This window comes from Plecotus auritus (assembly GCF_963455305.1).
Source record: "Plecotus auritus genome assembly, chromosome: 6".
NCBI lineage: Eukaryota > Metazoa > Chordata > Mammalia > Chiroptera > Vespertilionidae > Plecotus > Plecotus auritus.
The window spans coordinates 23,198,852-23,218,456 of record NC_137773.1 but is presented as its reverse complement, the minus strand read 5'-3'; the positions used below and the strand labels follow the sequence as shown (position 1 = coordinate 23,218,456).

Here is a 19,605-nt window from a genome sequence, read left to right as displayed (position 1 = left end):
GGATATTTTTTGTTTAGAAGCAATTGCTGAGCAGATGAATAAGCAGTTCAAGTCCATGCCATGCTCTGGTCCAAAGTCAAGGGCAGGTCACAACAGATGGCTTTTCATATTCAATTCCCATACTCTGGGAAGGGGAGTAGAAAGTGGTTTCCACCTGAGTTCAAGTCAACAAGTCATACATCCACATATCCATTCATCCACTCATTTATTCATCCATCATTCAAATCTGTACTGAGCAAAGTAAGCCCAGCATCAAGAATCTTGGAGAAAGCCCAGCTATCAGTGGGCTCCTGTAAACAAGGCATTTAAAGGACAATGATGGCACACTGCAGGAAGGACTAAGAGTGAGGTTTGCCCAGAATCAGAGTCAGCAGGGGTGGAAAGTGTTGGGAAGAGGGAGTGACAGCCAGGCAGGAAAAGAAGTGGATTGTGTTGGTTGAACACTTGAGCACCTGAAAAGGAGGGACATGGTAAAGTGACAGAGAAAGAGCGTTGTTCAATGGTCCTAACCTCAAATGCCCATGGGAGCCAGGCATGGGCTTGGTCCTGGGGAAGACAAGAGAGAGTAGTGCAGACTGTGGCATGCCGAGGAGACCATGCTCCACTCAAGGGAACAACCCCTCCACAGCTCTAGTGATTGACACTAAGCAGGACCTAGAGCTCCCATATCTTTTAATATTTCAACAAAAATCTAGATTTGTGTTGGGGTGTGTGTATATGAAATTGTTAGTGAATTAAAATGCCTTAACATTATCCTATATAATAAAAGGCTAATATGCAAATCGACTGAACGGTGAAACGACTGGTCACTATGACATGCACTGACCACCAGGGGGCATATGCTCAATGCAGGAACTGCCCTCTGGTGGTCAGTGTGCTCCCACAGGGAGAGCGCTGCTCAGCCAGAAGCCGGGCTCACAGCTGGTGAACACAGCGGCGGTGGCAGGAGCCTCTCCCGCCTCCGCAGCAGTGCTAAGGATGTCCAACTGATGGCTTAGGCCCGCTACCTGTGGGCTCCTGGACTGTGAGAGGGCACAGGCCAGGCTGAGGGATCCCTCCCGAGTGCATGAATTTTGTGCACCAGGCCTCTAGTAATAATAAAATCTAATGTCTCTCCCCCTGGACCCCCCCCCAAAAAAATGTGGCTGATATCAAGCTCTCTCCCTCTCCCTTCCTCTCTGGCATAGTGGCTGAATTTTTCTGATCTATACTTCCTAAAATAAATCACTTAAGCTATCTCAAGCCTCAGTTTCTGCATCTATAATAATAACAGTATTTAATCTAACTTATTTAAATTATAGGATTTTAGCAAGAACCAAATGAGGGAATGATTGTACAGCTGTAATCTCTTTAAAATGCTGCTTTGTTATAAAGTTGTCTTTGATATCATTTTATTAAGCTATGCTGCATATACATAGAAATGATTGCAGCACATTACATAGAATGAATCATTACAATACACACTGTATTCACGTGCGTGTTCTCCACCAATGGAAGCTCAAGAACCAGCTGTGTGGAAGAGATGCATCAAGGTGTGTAGTTTGCCCTGCTGTTAATTTCCTTTCTGCCATTTATTTTGCATTCTGGCAACCAGTGCTGACCCGTAATAGCTGATCAAGATTGGGCAGGTGACAGTGCTGGATCTCCCTAAGGGTGACAAAGGAAAGGTGTCTATCTACAGGCTGAAATGCAAGTGCTCCAGGAGGCTTCCAGGAAGTGGCTGCAGCCCAGAGGATGTAGATAAACTGGAAGCGGGGTGCTGACCTGGGGAGATACGAAGGACATCCCCACAGCCCAGGAGCATCAACCAGAAATTGAATTAAGGGAAATTGTACTTAAAGACATACGATGGTCTCAGGGAATTTGAAAAGAATGGAACAGCAATAGCCAATGAGCAATGTATGCAAGCATATCTAAGGAGTATGCCCCACAGACCTTAATTTACCCAGCAATCCCATTTCCAGAAATTCCCACTTTGAGCTAAATAGAGTTAATGCTAAGTGTTTCTGTAGAGATGCTGGCCCCAAAATATCAGCTTTTATTATTATTTGCTTGATATAGTTAGATTATAAGATACATATTAGAAAGTGATAAAATGTGAGGCTGAAAAAGTGGATGACCAGAGACCAGATCACAAAAGGTTTTAGAGGTTATTCAGGGAGTTGAGAATTTCTCCAGAGTTGGGAATGCACAGAGGATATTAAGCAGTGTCTTAATTCCCTATGTTAAATGTGGTATACAATAGTTACTACTTTCACTCAAATAAAGAATAATTGACAAGAAGCTGAAATACATTTAGTGGGGTTTTTTTTAGTTCTCTCCAGTGTGACAATGCTTCTACCGAGTGCAATCTTTAGAATCTGCTTTTAATTAATAGCATATGTCCCAGGGGAGACATGAAATTTAGGTTCCACATGCTGTCCTTAAGCAATGACACTGTTCCTGAACTTTGCATACTGTGGCTGCTCTAAGACAGCATCAGCAGAAGACAAGGACAAAGAGACCTCATCGGAAGGATGCCATCTCCATTCACTTGAACTACAATCTAGTTAATAGACACCAGAAGGGACTCAAAGGGTGTATTAGTTCTGCTTCCTGCCCTCTGAAAACAACAGTTGATGGAGGCAAGACAGGGCAAGAAGTGGGTGGTGGGAGAGAAGGAAGCTGCATTTTGCTGATGGAAATAGCTTCCAGATAAGGTCAAATCCACAAATACTAAATGGTTAGTCCCAAAAAGATGATTTCTAATCCTTGCTATGATAAAGGTCTCAGCATTTTTGCCTCAGTTTCTCTCATTATTTCTGAATATAGTACAAAAATGAGTTGAGAACAAATGCCTTTGTGAGATGTTCTCCCTGGCAGTTTCTAAATGTCCTCACCCCAGAACCACAAAGGGCACAAAAGGAAATTAACATTGACTGAGCTCATGCTAACCTGCTATCAGCTGGGTATTTTCCTTACATTGAACTTGGAAATTGTCCAGTCTCTTCCCTACCCTATCCCCTCTCCACAATCATCTGCCATTATCTCTCTAAAGCAAACAATTTTGAAGATAGCCAATGGCCAGATCGTTGCACAATGAGTATCTTTTGTTTTTATTGTTGTTGCCCCAAGTCTAGAATCCCGTAAGTGGCCTCCTGCACCCCCTGTTGGGGTGCATTTCAATTGATATCTAACAAATTAAAAACGCACTGCTGAATCCACCGCAGAGAACATAGGTTCAACTCAAAGAGCAAGAGATTGGACAGGGCTCCTGCACAGAGAGCACCAGGACAGCATGTTCTGTCCCTTTCACTCCAGAGAAGTTGCAGGTGAGCCTCCTGGAAGGCAGCTGGGAAGTGAGTACAATGTTTAACTTATTAAAATTGTTGAGAAGGCTTTTCCCTCTGCATCTATTGTAGATGGGTCATTGCTGGGTACCAGGTGGCAAATAAAGATTCTCTAATATTCTTTCACATAAAATAGTCTCCGTGTTCTCTTAAGTCACAGAGGTCCTCAGAGGCTATGACCATTGGAGGGGTTTGTTTTGACAACCTAACACACAATATAAATATTAGTGAGGGTGATTATTTAAGACATATTGCTAGGAATGCTGTATGCTAGAAGCTGATAATTGCCTACTTTTTATCCATCATTACTTCTTCCTTAATAAACCTGATCCTGTTAGAGGCATCAATGTGGCCTGTTGCCAAACAACTTTTTCAAGCCTCCCCTTGAGTTAGGGGTAAGGTAACTAAGTTCTGGATAAGGCTTTCAGGAGGGGTATTAATTTAGTTAGGAGGTTCTTTTGCTTTTTTCCCTTTCCTCTTTCTTCCTGCCTGGAATATAAACTTGATATATGGAGCTACAGTGGCCATGTTGCACCTTGAAGATGGAAGTCAGATGCCAATGATGACAGAACAAAGGGATAGAAGAGGCCTGGGACATGGATTGTATCATAGGACCCCTGTAACAACTATAGTAAGTCAGCCTCCAGGCTGCCTATAATTGAGAGAAAAATAAATCTCCATCTTGTTAAATCATGTTATTTTAGATTTCTGTTATTAGCACCCAAATTCAGCTCCTAACATCTTCTATGTGGTAAAATAAGAAAAGCAGGGCCAAAAAATTTCAATCAAGATGTGAAAAAAATTCAAAAGAACGTAACATTTAAATCTATCGTTTTCAGGGCACATTGATTACCTGTGGGGAGGAACTTACTCGGTAAGATGTCCCAAGTGGCTAGTGGAGAGGAATTTCTTGTAAGAGAAAACGGTAAGAATCCAGCAGATTTTACTAGTCCCTGTGGCTTGCAAACACTTTGCCCTTTGTGGAGATCACAAACATGCATTATTTACCACCATTGAATTTGCCTACCATATAGGAGAATCGACTGATCCTTGGAAAGCGTTTCTCTTGTGGGACCTGGGAGACTTCTGAATGCATTTCATGAAAAATGAAAGGAGACAGCATAACAAGTTCAAGTTCATTTAAGTCAACATCAATGCCAGTTTCTCCAGAAGAGGCAGGAAAAAGACCAGCAGAGAGGAAGGTAATAAAAAGCTCTTGGCTCTGCTTTCCTAATTACCCCTAATCCAATAAAGAGCTGGACCTCTTACAAATGCTAATTAAGTAAGCCCCCTACCAGTCAAGTGATAAATCCAGGAAGAGACCTCCCTGGTAAAAGTATAGACAGTGACAGAGGAGGGCAGGCTGGAAATAGACATCTGAGTACGAAGTCAGCGTTTGAAGTCCTGGAGGGTCGGCAGGCAGGGAAAAGCCCAACGAGGCCTGTAAAAACAAGAATACCATATGGAGTGGGGAAACTAGAAATCAGTGTGTGTGAAACCAGTGCCGATCTCTTCACACTACCCCCCAGTTTTCAGCGTCTGCCCCGCAGTGGAATAAGCATACTGCACCCTAATGTCAGAATTCTTGACCTGGAGCTCTTCCAAATTCCACCTGTGCCCTCTTTCAACCACTAGGAGCACATCCACTTGCCAGAAATTCTCACCTCTTGGTGCTGTCCTGTTTTCATGCTCCCCACATTGTGTTCTGCTGAATCAGTCGTGTTGCTTTGGGTTGCGAATAAAAGAAAATCCAACTCAAAGTCGCTTAAACTGCAAAGGGAATATCTCATTTCTGATTCCCAAGCTGAAGAGTTCAAAGGTCTGTCAACTTCAGGCATTGATTTAAGATTAGGGCTCTGGTTCCATTTCTCGGCAGTTTTCTTGGTGTTATTCTTATCTGTTGGTTTTTTCCTCTGATTTCTATCATACAGTCACAAAATGCTACATCAGTTCCCGGTGACACCACCATATATCACAGCATCCAAAGAAAGAGAGGGCCTCTTCTCCCAGATGTGTCAAAAATGCCTGAGCTTCACCTGTAACAGACAAAATGAGGTTAGGCACACACTCTTGCAAAATGTTCACTCAGACCCAAGAAATGATGTATGAATCAGCCTAGGCTAAGTTGTGCAGTGGTGACAAATGACCCTAAAAACCCCAGTTTTATTTTTTGTTCAACTTGCACATAGGCTGTTACAAAACAAGTGAGACTTCATCCATGTCCTCTTCATTCTGGGAGTAGGACAAAAGGAGCACACAATTCTAGGGCATTTTAATCTGTGGCGAGGGACAAGAATGATGGCAGAACCACATGCTGGCTCTTAAAATTTCCACTTGGAAGTGGCACATGTAATTTCCACCCACATTTTGTAGGGCAAAGAAAGTCATTGCCTAAGCCTGTTGTCAGCAGGATGGGAAGTAAAATCCTTCTGTAGGAGAGTCCAGATGGAATGAGCTTGATATATTTTGAATATAATCTAATTCTGCAAATGCTATATGATGATTGATTTGAACTGGAATGCTCATCTCTGACCCAATTATTAGGCAAGGTAATTGATAGGATTGAACTTTTGGGTTTACGTCAATCAAATCTTACTCCTTGGGGTCGGAGTAGCCATGGCGGCTCATGTCCTTTCCACCTGTGTCCACTGCCTACCTGCGGCCTTGGTGTAGCTGCCCCAGCTTCCCATGCTGGCCGCAGCCTGGCTACTCAGGACCACGCTGTGCCCCACAGGAACCCAGTGAGGCCCAGGGCTCCCAGCTCAGCGCTAGAGCAGGTACCAGACAGAGTTACAAGCTGTGCCGCCAGTATAGTGACGCACCCCCTCTGATGTTAGAGGGGATCAAGGACTGTGTTCTTTATGTCTTAAAACTCTACGACAAGATCGGTCCAGAGAAGCTCTCAGTAAATTCCCATTTTATGAAAGACCTGGGGTGAGACAGTTTGGACCAAGTGGAGATTATCATGGCTCTGGAGGACAAATTTGGGTTTGAAATTTCTGACATAGTTGTGGAGAAATTGATTGTCCACAAGAAATTGTAGATTACATTGCAGATGAGAAGGAAATGTATGAATAAAGTATGAGACCCTTTTCTTCACCGAGAGGAGATGTGAAGATACAGGTGAGTATCTGGCTGCCAGAACGTGTTTTGGCATTATTGCTGACATCGACAGAGCAATTCTGTTTAAACTTGTATTTAAATTGTCTAAGTGTTTATGTCCTTTGAAAATAAATCTATAAAACCAAAAGAAAAAAAAACCCTACTCCTCTAAGTGGGAATGAAACCACATTTAGACCACATGGTCTACTTCACTTACCGATAGACAGGACAGAGTGGGTCCTCATTTTACAGATGAGAAAACTGAAGCTTAAAAGGATTACCTCTTTCAGATAGATCATAGAGCCAGAATTCAAAGCCAGAATTCATCTAAATTGATATTCCATGCTTTCCATTGTACTAAAGACTTTGAATTTGGTACTGCTCTATCCAAAAACAATCTCATTCACTTGACTAACAAACTTAGCTACTAACATGGGCAGAAGTCCTATTGGAAATACACTATTTTTATAAAATAATTCATAGGTGTCAAATCTGACAAGTCCTATAATTTGGAGACAAAGTCATAAAAGGGCACATTTCATCTAGGAAACATGCATCCTCAACAATGCATTCAGAAATACAGTGCACAACCTTCCAAGAAAGAGATCAGTTTGACAATATCTAGCAAAAGCCTTAAAATATGCACATTGATTGACCCAGCAATTCCACACATAGAAAACTTACCTTCTGAAAACAACCGTGGGTGAGTGGAAAAAGTCAATAAAAATAAACAAGGACCTTCATTGCAGCAAAATTTCTGACCTAAAAATCCTAAATATTCAACACAACGGGATTCATTAAGTAAACCAGGGATGATGCACTGAACATACTACTATGCAGCTACTTAAAAAGTCTCATGCCTACATATTTAATTACACAGATTTTAAGTTGTTTATCAAAAGTAAATTATCAAATGCTATGCCCAATATGTTTTATTTATATATGTGGAATTATAGAAGATTTGGGTGTTTTATGTTTACATTCAAATTTTCTACATCAAATGTGTATGGCTTGTACACTAAGAAGTAAACAATCCGATTTTCTTTTTTAATGAGTCACCCTCCAAAACTAAAGCAAAGAGAAGCCCTATGAAGCAGATGAGATTACCATCTGCAGAAGTAATCATAAGCTCTAAGAATGTGTTGCTGATTAGTCGAGGGTGTCTCCTGTGTATGATAGAGGAGGTTAAAATATAAATCAAGCAATATAACCCATGACATGTGGTTCTGCGACAGCCCAAGAAAATGAGAAATTTATGATTAAGAATGGTCAGTGTGACTCTGGTACTGCCCACTGGGGAGGGTGGTCATTTCAATTACCCTCATCAGAGAGTGAGGCAGAATTTTACGCAGAGAGAAGATGACAATTCATTCAAATGTTCCAGCTTAGTGCTTTAAAATATCAGCTTCATTTCATTTTAATCCTATACTGACCCAGCTACCTTAGTTGCTCTCATTTTGTCTTTCATCAAGAAGCAATACCCCATGTCAATGACACATGTTACTTTTCCTGATTGGATGAATTCCCAAAGAAGGAGGCTTTTGGTATAAATTCTGGTCTATATTGCCAGCTGGGGGTGAAGGGGCACTTTATCAGTGCCATTGTGTTTGCCAAGGTCATTTCAACCCAGGGTGAGCTAATCCCATTAAATAAATGGCTTCTTTATTTTTAGTGACATTTCCATTTCCTTCTCTACCTGCAAAATTCCTAGTGCAATCAGATGTTTCAGCCAACGTTTCAAAATTTTATCCTCGAGTTCCTTAAAACTTATGTGTAGGTGTCGCGTCTGCCCAGCAATTTATTTTAAGTGTTTTACTTAGCATTATAGAAAGAGAAATCAGAAATGTACTTCCTCCACAATCTGACCATGCTCCCACCTGCTATTGCAGGGATCGGTCTCCTTTAGGAAGACCACAGTTCCAGAGCACAGCACCTTATATGTACATCATTGTGCCTCTGCTCCGACCCTCCATTAAGTCTGGAACCCTTCCACACCATACGTGACAGAGAGAAGCACTAAGATTGTGCTGGGTGCCAGCACATACTTGTCAAGAATGTTTTTAAAGGAAAAATGCAGTGGAGGACGTCTGTGTCTCCAGATATCTATCTCTTCATTGTTGAGCTTCAGAGGAAATTCTGGCCCCAGACCATTCCTGGTGTATCTGTCACATATATTCCTTTTCTACAATACAGAGACTCAGCTTTGAAACAATAATACACTTCTGTAGTTCATCAAAGGGTAATAGAATCTTTTAGTTGAAAATATCACAAACCATTTGAACTGGGATCAGGAAGACAGGAAATGCAGGGCTAGAAGGGTCAACAAAGGGGAGTATCCCAGGCTAGGTAAGGCATTGGTCCCCAGAGGTGGGCTTAGAGCTAGCCAAACCCAGCCTCAGCAGGCTCAGTTCTCCAAAGCTGCTGATGTAGAGAGTTGGGCCCTATAGTAAGAAAGAGTCTACGCACAGGAAATATTCTACATCACGTGAAAGGTGGCATCAAAGTCCCAAGCAGGTCTGTTATGTGTGAAACAGGATTCCAGGAGGCTAAAAGGAGCCAAAGGAAGGAGAAATCAGACTGGACAGATTGGAACTCATGCCGGGCTCTGGAGTTGGTGGGAACACAGTAATAAGCTCAGAAAAATACAAGAAGGGAAAAACGATGGAAAAAGGTTTATTCCAGATTTTGTGAGAGATGGCTGCTGGGAAAGGATGAATATAAAAAGGGAAAGGGCCTAGGGGACTTTTGGGCAGGAGGAGGGGAGACTGCTGGGCACAAGTAGCCCACCCTCAGGGTTCAAGATGGCGGCGAACGTTTCCACTGTGCCCTTTGAGGACACCAGAAGGTCCTGCGTGTCCTTGGCAAATCACAGCCTCAATGACTCTATCATCAACTCTAAGTTGCACAAAAGCAAGAGCTACTCCTGGGAGCTAAATGAGATCGCAAGACAGTGACTGGGACTCAAGCCTCAGAAAGCCTGGGTTATAATCCAAGCTCTGCCACTTGCTGCCTACAGGACCTGGGGACATGGTTTTCAATGAGTTATTTATCCCATTTTCTTTATCTAAGAAATAGAAATAGAAAGTATTTAGCACATACTTTTTTTTATAAGGGCTAGGATAAGGTAATCCATGAAAAACACAGAGAACAGTACTTGGCACATAATAAATGCTCGGTAAATGTACTGTGGAGTAGTAGTGGTGATATTGGGAGTAAAAGGTAATGTATATAAAGATATGATGCAAAGTCTGGCACTTAGTAGGTCCTCAGTATGGGATAGCTATTATTACTCTGGCTTTCCCTGCCTTTTAGGACCAACTCAAAACTGTGTCCACCCCCGACCCCTGCCCCAGTTCTAACCCCTCACTGTAACAGGAACACCCTCCTCTTGGCTGCTGTAAAGGGAATCTCATCACAAATTAACCCGGACCCAGAGAGACACTCCCAGAAACTCGGTGAAGTCAGCCCAGGAGGTTTCTGGAAGCCAGTAATGGCAAATGAATCTCTTCATTACGCGTATTAATCAAATGCCTCCTAAATTTCCTCACTTCGTTGCTTTCCCATGTGACCACATGCACTCAGAGCCAGCTCCTTTCCTTGGCACAGATCTTGACACCTGCTATTCTTAGAGTTGTTTGATCTGAGACATAATAAGTTACTGGCTTGTTGTACAAGAAAATCAGCATTTAACTAGTGGAAGGGGGAAGTGGTAGGCAGTAGTGAGCCAGAATGAAGTCATGAAGCCCCAAATTGGGACTTAGCGTGGCTGCAGGAAGGCAGGAAGAAAAGAATGCAGACAGCAGGGAAGCAAGAGTCACCATAGGCTTCGGGGGAGGTAAATATTAGACCAGTTCCCCGAGAATACAACTGATGACCTTTGTCATTTCTTAGTGTATGGGCCATCAGGTGCTAGACAAGGTGCCAGGCGTGACCTCATGTCATCCTCACAACAGAACTGCAAGGGCTGTGGTATGCGTGCATAACTCTCTCACATGGTTCCCAAATAAGATGCTGCACACTGAGAAGCATCCCTCCTATCTCTGTCCCCATCTGCCCCATTCCCACTCTCACCCCTTGTAAGTAACCACTTTGATTTGTCCCTTGTTTTATCTATCTGTGGTATTGTTGTTTTTTAGTTTTTGAAGATGCAAAATAAATAAAAATATACATCCTTCTTTTTACCCAAGGGAAATAGTATTGCCCACTCTCCTTACACATAAGAAAACCAAAGTTTATTGAAGTTGACTGATTCTTCCTCTGGGCTGACCTATATGGTCAAGAACCCATGTCTCCCGGGGTCATTGCTGGCTGCAGGATCCAACCTGAAGGTCGAGGCTGTAAGCGACTCTTGAGTGTGAATTCAAGGTTCCTGATTGAGTTAGCAGATATGAAAAGGTTTGAAAAATGCAGTGCTTTTGTCCAATGGTCCTAACAAATCCACTCTGATCATCACTCCCCATCATCTCTCACTCTGGACCACTGCTCTGAGCCCCCGGCCGGCATCTCTCACCATCTCACAAATGTCTCTAAAGCTCTCATTACAAGACTTCCTCGAAGGACACAGCCCCAAGGACATGGCCCCTATCTTAGCATAGCCCAGGCTAGGAGGACACAGGCCCTGTCCTAATGCTCTGCAGGCCAGTGCCTGCCAGCTGTGATGTCTGATCAAACACCACTGAGATCGCGAGAATAGTGCAAAGAAAAGAAACATCTCACACTGGCTATTAGATGCACAACTCCTAGGATCCATAGATCTGGATTAGTTTCCCTCCTTCTACACACAGCTGTAGTTCAATGACTGGCTCACCACCCCCAGTGGAGTTTTGTTGAATTTTTTCCTTTGCCCCTGGAGTCTAAGCTCTTACTGCCTTCCACACCAGAGAAAGGAGGAAGGAAGCAAAGCCTCCCTACTAACCTAAGAAGACATTCTAATTCAATTCTTCACCAGAATGGATCACAACAAGAATATACCTCTCCCACGATGCCAGGTCTAAACAAGGCAATTCCAAGGTAGAAAGTACATTCCTCCATATATGCTTATCTAGTCTTAAAAGATGTGTGTGTGTGGAGGGGGGACACTGAACACTTTAATCCCCAACGAACTGAATCATACCTTCTACAGCTCATGTTTATACCTCATCTTAGGGGAAAGATCAGATCTGCCCTCTGCCTATTAAAAGGAATCTGTCTTGTGATAACCTAATAACAATATTTAAGCCAACATATTTCCCAAGGAAAAAAAATCAGCGATTTTCTGGGATAGTCCAAATGAAAATCTATGTGAAAAACAAAACAAACAAAGCCTTTGTAAGGACACAGTCCTATGAAAGATACTCCCAGTTTGTGTTACTGAGAGAGTCCGATCGTTGGCTCTGCAATCTTTGGCAGGGTTGGAGTGATGTCGGAGGTTCAGGGCTCCCCTGAATATCATAAGCGAGCATTTGTCTTACGTGTGCGTGATTAAACAGCTCACCAAAGACGGAGGCTAGAAATGCAGCCCAAGAAGGAAAAACAAGCCTCGAATTCTCTGGTGAAGCATTATGCACGATAGAAGGAGGAATTTGATGAGCAACAGGCTGAAAGTTCATGTTGGAAAATGGTGCTTTCAGCGGCAAGGCCCAGTCTAAGAGGAAAATGGAGCCCCGCTGCCAGCAGAGGCAGGTTTGCATCGTTTTTGTTGTAAAGAGGTTTATCCTTGGGCCACAAAAGTCTCCATCCCAGTCCTGATTCAGAATGCCACAGGGAGCTGCCAGCAGCTAAGCTGAAGGGAGGACTGTGATTGATTTCTTGTGGCATTGGATCTTTTGGGGCTGCGATCCTGAAAATGCAGTACCAGCAGCAAGAGCTCGCTCTGTCTGTGAGGTTGCAGAAAGCCCAGGGGCGCAGGGAGGTAGGGGCTCCCTTTCAGGTCTTTGTCGTTTACAAGCTGGTGGCTATAACTCAGATAAGCTGTTCCACCTCTCTGTACAGTAGCTGGAAAACAGCACAATGAACTAAGGATTGGGGTTGTAGTTTAATAGTTTGCAAACATAGAGGACTAGGGGAATTGGCAGACATTAGATCCTCATGGGGGATGGATGCAGGTGGCAAGAGAAAGAAGCATGGGCTTCATCTTGCAAATAAGTAGCAGCTCCTGCCTGCCAGATAATCCTAGCTCCATTGCCCTCCAAGCTTTCCCTTTGCATACTTTTTGCAAAAGTTTAAACGAACTCCATATAATTCATTGGACAATGGTTAACTATTTAGTGTTATGGAACCATTTCAAGTTGTGGCCATGGCCTGCCCTCTAGCGGTCCGAACATTGAAATGACTCTTCTTAAATTTATTTTGAACTTCATGATCATTTGTAATAGTTGGGTGACCTCTGCTGACATATTTATCGTGTTTTAGAATCTCAAGCTAAGAGACTTTAAAATTGATCTAGTCTGTCTCTTTTCATAATTCAATTCTTTCAAAACTGTACCTGACTCTTTAATATTATTTGTGTTAATTTCAAGTGCACAGCATAGTAGTTAGATAATTACATACTTTACAAAGTGTTCCTTCAATATTTCCTGTATGTACCTGGCACCATGCATAGCTATTAGAATATTATTGACTATATTCCCTATGCTGTACTTTACATCCCTGTGACTATTTTGTAACTGCCAATCTGTACTTCTTAACCCCTTCACCCTTTTCACCCAGTTCCCCAGCCCTCCTTCCTTCTGGCAACCATCAGATTGTATCTATGAGTCTGTTTCTGTTTTATTTGTTTACCTTGTTCTTTAGATAATGTTGAATGTAAACTGTAATTTAAAAATAACATTTAAAAAATTGTACTTGACTCTTACTTTAACACCCAGCTTTCACATAAAGATAGCAGAATAAAACAAGATCACAGAAACATCTCATATCTGATGAAATGGTTATTTTTTTTTAAGGCCAATCATTCATCAGCAGCAACCAGAGAGGAAAGAGATACTATTTGATCCATAATCTTTTAGGTTTGGCAGCCCTGAAATGAAAGAGATTCAGATGTGACTGAGTGCAGCTCCTGAGGCCACCCCCCCCCCCCGCCCCAAAGCAGAGTTAGTCAACAAACTAGGGAATTTAAAATGATACTCTCTAATTGAAGAACAAATAGACAGCTAAAATGGTCCCAGAGAAAGCAGGAAGGGTGTTTAGGAAGGTCCATCCACCCATTTCAGAGAAACTATAGACATAGCTGCTCCTTAAAGTTGAGCAAAATGAAAAGAAATGCTGCGGATCTACTGCAACAAAAATGAGGGAGGCATCAGGCAGGAAAGAGACAAAATAAACAAGCAAAAAAGCCATGGGAAGAAAATAAAACCCAAAGGAGACATGCTGATTCTCTTTGAGTGTTGGAAGGATGTTGAGTAGAAAAGATTCATGAAGAATATAAATTCAATAAGACAAGATCTCAAAGAAAAATTATAAAGTAATTGACTAAGATGAAAGCAGAGCTAAGGAAAAAATTGAGGAACAAAACCACATTGGTATAGATCTAATAAATCATAAGTGGCAAAGGAGAGAAAAATAGGGCTGAAAATGTAATGGAGAGATAGCCGGGATAATCATAGAAAATGCAGAATGAAAAGCCAACGCGATTAAAGTAAAGATGAAAGATACTGAGACAATCCATTATTCAACATGAGAACAACTGGCATCCTTAGAGTATAAAGGAAAACATCAAAGAATTCAAAGATATAACCTAGGAAGAATTTCCTGAAAGGAAGAACTGTATTCACCTTACAGGGTTAGGTGAGGAAAATTTCATACAGAATGATCGAAATTGAGATATTTCCTGGTTATATGATAAATGTGGAGGATAAGAAAAAAAATCCTTCAGACATTCAGGGAGACAAAGGCAAGTCAGCCAGGTGAGGGAAAGAAATCAGGTGGGTTTTAAGCTTCTCCTTGGCAACTCCAATGCCCAGAGACAATGGAGCAGGGACCATAACCCTCTGAGAGAAACAAGGGGACCCAAGACTATTACACCACGTCAGGTGTTATCAAGTATGCAAATAAAAGAAAGAGGTTTCTGATATGAGAGAGTTCAAGAAATATAAAACTCATGAACTCTTTTTAAAGCAAAAACAAATGAAACTATTTGACAAATAACCCCAGTTGAACAAGAGTTGAATAATAATGAAAAACTCATGAATGAAAAAACTATGAAAAAAAGAACTAGTGTGAAATATTGCTGTGTCTGAATGTTTTCTGGCACCTAAAAATCACATATTGAAATCCTAACCCCCAAGGTGATGGTGCTAGGAGGTGGGCCTTTGGGAGGTGATTAGGTCAGGAGGGTGGTGCCCTCATGAATGAAATAGAGTTCTTATAGAAGAGACCCCACAGCAATCCCTCACCCCTTCCTGCACGTGAGTTACAGTGACCATGCAGCTGTCTAGGAAGTGGGCCCTCACTAGACACCGAATCTGACACGGCCATGATCTTGGACTTCCCAATCTCCAGAACTGAGAGAAATAAATGTTTGTTGTTACAAGTCTCCCGGTTTATGGCACTCATGTGATAGCAGCCCAAATGAACTAAGATAAGCACAAAGTTTTTAAATTTCACAGCTAAGGCTAATCACATGAAGCTAGCACAAAAGAATATACATATCATAAGCCCTATCAAGGTGAAAACAATATTAGCAAAATCTGGATAAATGAGGGGAAGGAAGGCTAAGCACAGTAATTATCTTATTTTTAGTAGCAGGGTCAGCAAACTATAGCCTTTGGCCAAATCCAGCTTTTGTAAATAAAGATTTATTAGAACACAGCCACACTCAATACATTTATGCATCTGGCTGCTTTCTTGCTACAGTAGCAGAGCAGAATCATTGTGACCATAAATCCTAAAATACTTCCTATCTGGCCCTTTGCAGAAAACATTTGCTAACCCATTTTATAACACTGAAATAATACCCATATGTCTAAATTATATAAATATATACATATATCTAAAATTAAATATATGGCCTAAAAATGAGTGTCTTTTAAATTGCTTTAGTAATTTTTTTTAACTGTAGAGGGCTCTTTATTGAGGACATTTTTAGTCCAACCTATATAATCCAATCCTCTCCCGAGTTCTTCTACATACGCGCGCGCACGCGCACACACGCACACACACACACACACACACACACACACACACACACACACATACACACATCTAAAATCATATTCATTGAATGTCAATACTTGTTACTTCTGAGTGGCAAGATTTGGAACAATTTGTTTTCTTTTTTTTGTAATGAGCATGTATGTATAATTAAAAATAACAATCAAGTGATTAAAAATAAAAGGGCCTGTTTATTCCATTTCCAACCCAGCTTCAGCTCCTTCTCTTCAGCTCAAATGTTTATATGTGTCTTTTGGAAATGTGGTTGGGGAATTTCTGTACATTCCATATAATCAAGAGCTGGGAGATTCCTTCCTCACTCCCTAGAAGCCCTGCCTTCAAAAAAGGGTTAAAGAGAATTTGAAATAGCAGGGGGCGCCCTCCTCCATGTTTGTGGGGCTATAATGCAACATCCCCGCTCCCTGTTGGTACCTGCCCCGCCCCATCACTCAGCAGTTGTGTGAAATGCAGTCTAAACTGAATGCTTCTGAGACTCAGTTTCTCCACCTCCCACCCTGCCCACCGCCAATCCACCCTCCGCACTGCAGAGCAGATCATGCCCTCTCTTTCCCACCAGCAACCCCTCCGTGACTTCCTGTTGCCCTTAGAACCCATCCTAAACTCCTAAACCAAGATTGACAGGCCCCTGCTCCTGTCATCTCATTCCACACACATCCCAGCCTATGATCCAGCACATTGGCATTATGTCAACACCTAGGACACATTAAGCTCTTCCCCACCCCTCCGCACTTGCTATTTTTTTGGCTGTGCTCTTGCCTTTCCTGAGCTCTTTTGCATTAAGGAATCCCTTTCATTGTTTAAACCAGGAAAGCTCTCACCTCCTCAGAATGGCCCTCCCTGACCCTATCAAAGATCCCTCCCACTTTATTTTCTATCACAGCACCTTGTGAGTGGTCTTACTTGCATTTATCACAGTCTGTGATTGTTTTATTTGTTTAATTGCTTTTTGCCTGTCCCTCCCACTAGAGCCTAATTTCCATGAGAGTGGGGACCTGCCTGTCTCTTTGATTGTCATATCTTTAGCATCCTTGGCACTTAGTAAGCACCCAGTATTTGTCAAATGAATGAATGAATGGATTTGCAAAATATGTATACTGGTTGCTCCTTCAAGGCTGTTATAAAAATTAAAATATGTGAAAACCCTTGTTTTGGGGGTGAATTCAAAATTCAAAATTTGTATGTTGAAGTTTTAACCCTAGTACCTCAGAATGTGACTATATGTGGAGATAGTGGCCTTTAAAGAAGTGATTAAGTGAAAATGAGGCCTTCATATGGGCCCTAATCCATCTGATGAAAGTCCTTATAAGAAAAGGAAATTTGGACACAGAGAGACACCAGGGATGCGTACACTGAGGAAAGACCATGTGACCATGTGAGTACTTCTTACAGAAGGCGGCTGTTTTCAAGCCAAGGAGAGAGGCCTTGGAGGAAGCCAAAACTGCCAGCACCTTGATCTTGGACTTCTAACCTCCAAAACTTTAATAAAATTTCTGTTATTCTATCCACCCAGTCTGTGGTATTATGTTATGGTGGCCCTAGCAAACTAATACAGCAAGCCATAAATTAAACAGCATTAAGTATAAGTAACAACTTAACATTTCAAAGAAAAATGGTTAGGTACTGACGGGGGATCAAAATAGCAAGTGGTTCAAGGTATTGATTTGAAGCAACAGAATTTGAGGAGCTAATTTCTAAGGCCAGAAAAGCAGGGAGGACTTCACAATTTATGGGGTTCAAGGGCAAAAGGAAAATGTGGGGCCCCTTTGTTCACAACACAGGAAAAACCGTGCCATTAAATATACTAAAATATAAAGCTTTCTCTTTTTTTCTTTCAAGTTAAGAATTCTCTCTCCCATCTTATGGTGTTTCATATTTGTTATTTGGCGCTGATCTAAGAATAATTTAAGATTATGAGCATGAATTTTACCATTCGTCTTTATATTGTGCAATGTTAGTGTTAAGGGCAAATATGAGCATTGAACGCGATTGCAGAATCACTGAAATTGCACAATTTGTGTTTTGTAGCTCACACACATGTATGGATATCCTTGTTACCGGAACAGCACAAATGCTGCAAAAATAAATAGCTCGATTGTTTTTATTTCACTTCTTGATCTGTGCATATCCTACCTACATGACCCGCCTTTGCCTCACTGATGAGCAAGGAAGAACCGAGAGACAAAGGAACTACAGGTTTCCCTACCTCTCCCTTTCCCCCCATGTTACAATTTCAGCCTAAGTGTTGGCTAATTCATGGAAGTAGCATGAATAAGGATATGATGGGGGATCCTTGGTCATTTGTGTTTCTTACAATGCCATTGCCTTCTCCTGTGTTCCAAGCAGGTTCTGATTTGAACAGAAGCATGGCCTCTCGGTGGCAAATGTAACACACTCACCTTGTACTCACTCTGTGTCTCGCTTAACTTCATGCATCGTGCGTACAGCTGAATTCTGTGCTCAGGGGCATCGTGAATGCTCCATGGGAGGCTGTGTAAGTTATTATAAGCATCTCCGCTGTTCCCATGCATGTGCCATTGTCCCACTGGACTTTACCGACAAAACACAAGTTCAAAGATAAAATCATTAAGACTTTCAAGATGGCACAGCAGAGCAGAAACCCTGAGTCCCTGTGCAAGTGCACAGAGTGCAAAAAGGGAAAGGGAAGCGACCATTCAAAAGCAAAGAAATTAAGTGGGCCCTGGGCTGATTGCAGACAAATTCCCCAACAGCAAGCATGCTGCAGAGATCCTCCTGTAAAGAAGCAACAAGTTCAGTGTCCCAGTGTCCAGCCCTTAGGAAGGGAGACAGGACTTAGCAATTGCTTGCAATGAATTTTCACTCTTGGTGTATAGTACCCCAGGTCTAGTGAGCTTCATGAAAAGAGACTGAGAACCTATAAAACGCAAAACCAGGGAACTGTTCTCCGTCTTCTTTGGGAACTCACCCTGTTTCTAAGGTAAGAACTACCTGGACCTGTGAGTCCCGGGATAACATGCATCTCTTTAACAAGGCAGAGCCCAGATAGGTGCCTTGCTAAGACCACGAAGAGGTGGCTGGAGACAGCCAGGTGCAAGGAAATCCTGGGCTGGACACCTGGAGACCCCCATCGGAGACCAGCTCTGATAGTAAGCGTGTGACTTTAGTCAACTCAGAGTCTCATTTCTGTCTTTTGCAAAACAAGAGAGTTGGATGTGATGATTCCCCAAGGGCCCAGACTGAGCTAAAAATAACCAGAACCAGCAAAACTGTGTGACAGAGAAGGCAGAGAGGAAAGAGTGGCAGAGTCACATGCAATAACTTGACCGTGCAGATGAACTGGAGACGCTTTTAGAAACCACGGTGGGCTGGTCCTGACCGGCTCTTCACAGGTCTTGAAAGTTCCCTGGCTTCTGTGGTCTGCCTCGTTCCAGGACACCGGAATGTGGGCTGGGCCCGCGGCCCCGGCAGCTTGTTTCCCGCCTCCCCACCTGGCACCGTGCCTTTTGCCCTGTTACCCTCTAGTCCACCTTTGGCCTAGTTTGTGACCCTGGGCCACAGGAAGATCCTAAGGACCTGTGACCTCTCTAACTTGGTGTCACTCCTATGTTCCTTACTAACCCACCTCTGGCCTCTGACCACCTTACGTGCCCAGGAGCATTGCTGGAAGCAAAGCCTCAGGTGGCAATAAGGTTAGGAAGAAATCACCGGGGCCGATCACCTGAGGTCTGGCTCTGACGCTGATGTGCTGGGTGACCTCCATCAGGTGCCTTCTTCCTGAGGTCACGTGTGTGTTTCCCTCCCCAGCGACTCTTCTCAGGTGGCAGCACCCCGTTTTTCACTTGTGCAGCTGGGAACACTCCTCCTCTTTATGAAATCCTAATTTTCTTTTTCTTTTTAATTTTTATTTTTCTATTACAGTTTGCATTCAATGCCATTTTTTAAAATATGTTTTTATTGATTTTTAGAGAGAGAGGAAGGGTGAGGCATAAAGGGATAGAAACATTGAGCTTCCAAAACCAGGCATGTGCCCTGACTGGGGCATCAA

General features: G+C 42.5%; 1 long non-coding RNA gene and 1 pseudogene across 2 annotated transcripts; one reads left to right on the top strand and one right to left on the bottom strand.

Moving 5' to 3' along the window:
• Nucleotides 1–4,257: 4,257 nt before the first annotated feature.
• LOC308251033 lies at nt 4,258–19,219 on the bottom strand. The gene is made up of 3 exons (XR_013960893.1): nt 17,978–19,219; nt 4,994–5,365; nt 4,258–4,770 (listed from the first exon to the last, which is right to left on the bottom strand). It is a non-coding gene; the product is annotated as an uncharacterized lncRNA (long non-coding RNA).
• Nucleotides 5,946–6,407, top strand: LOC308251032 (acyl carrier protein, mitochondrial-like; annotated as a pseudogene). The gene has a single exon. The product of its transcript is annotated as an acyl carrier protein, mitochondrial-like (transcript).
• Nucleotides 19,220–19,605: the final 386 nt, after the last annotated feature.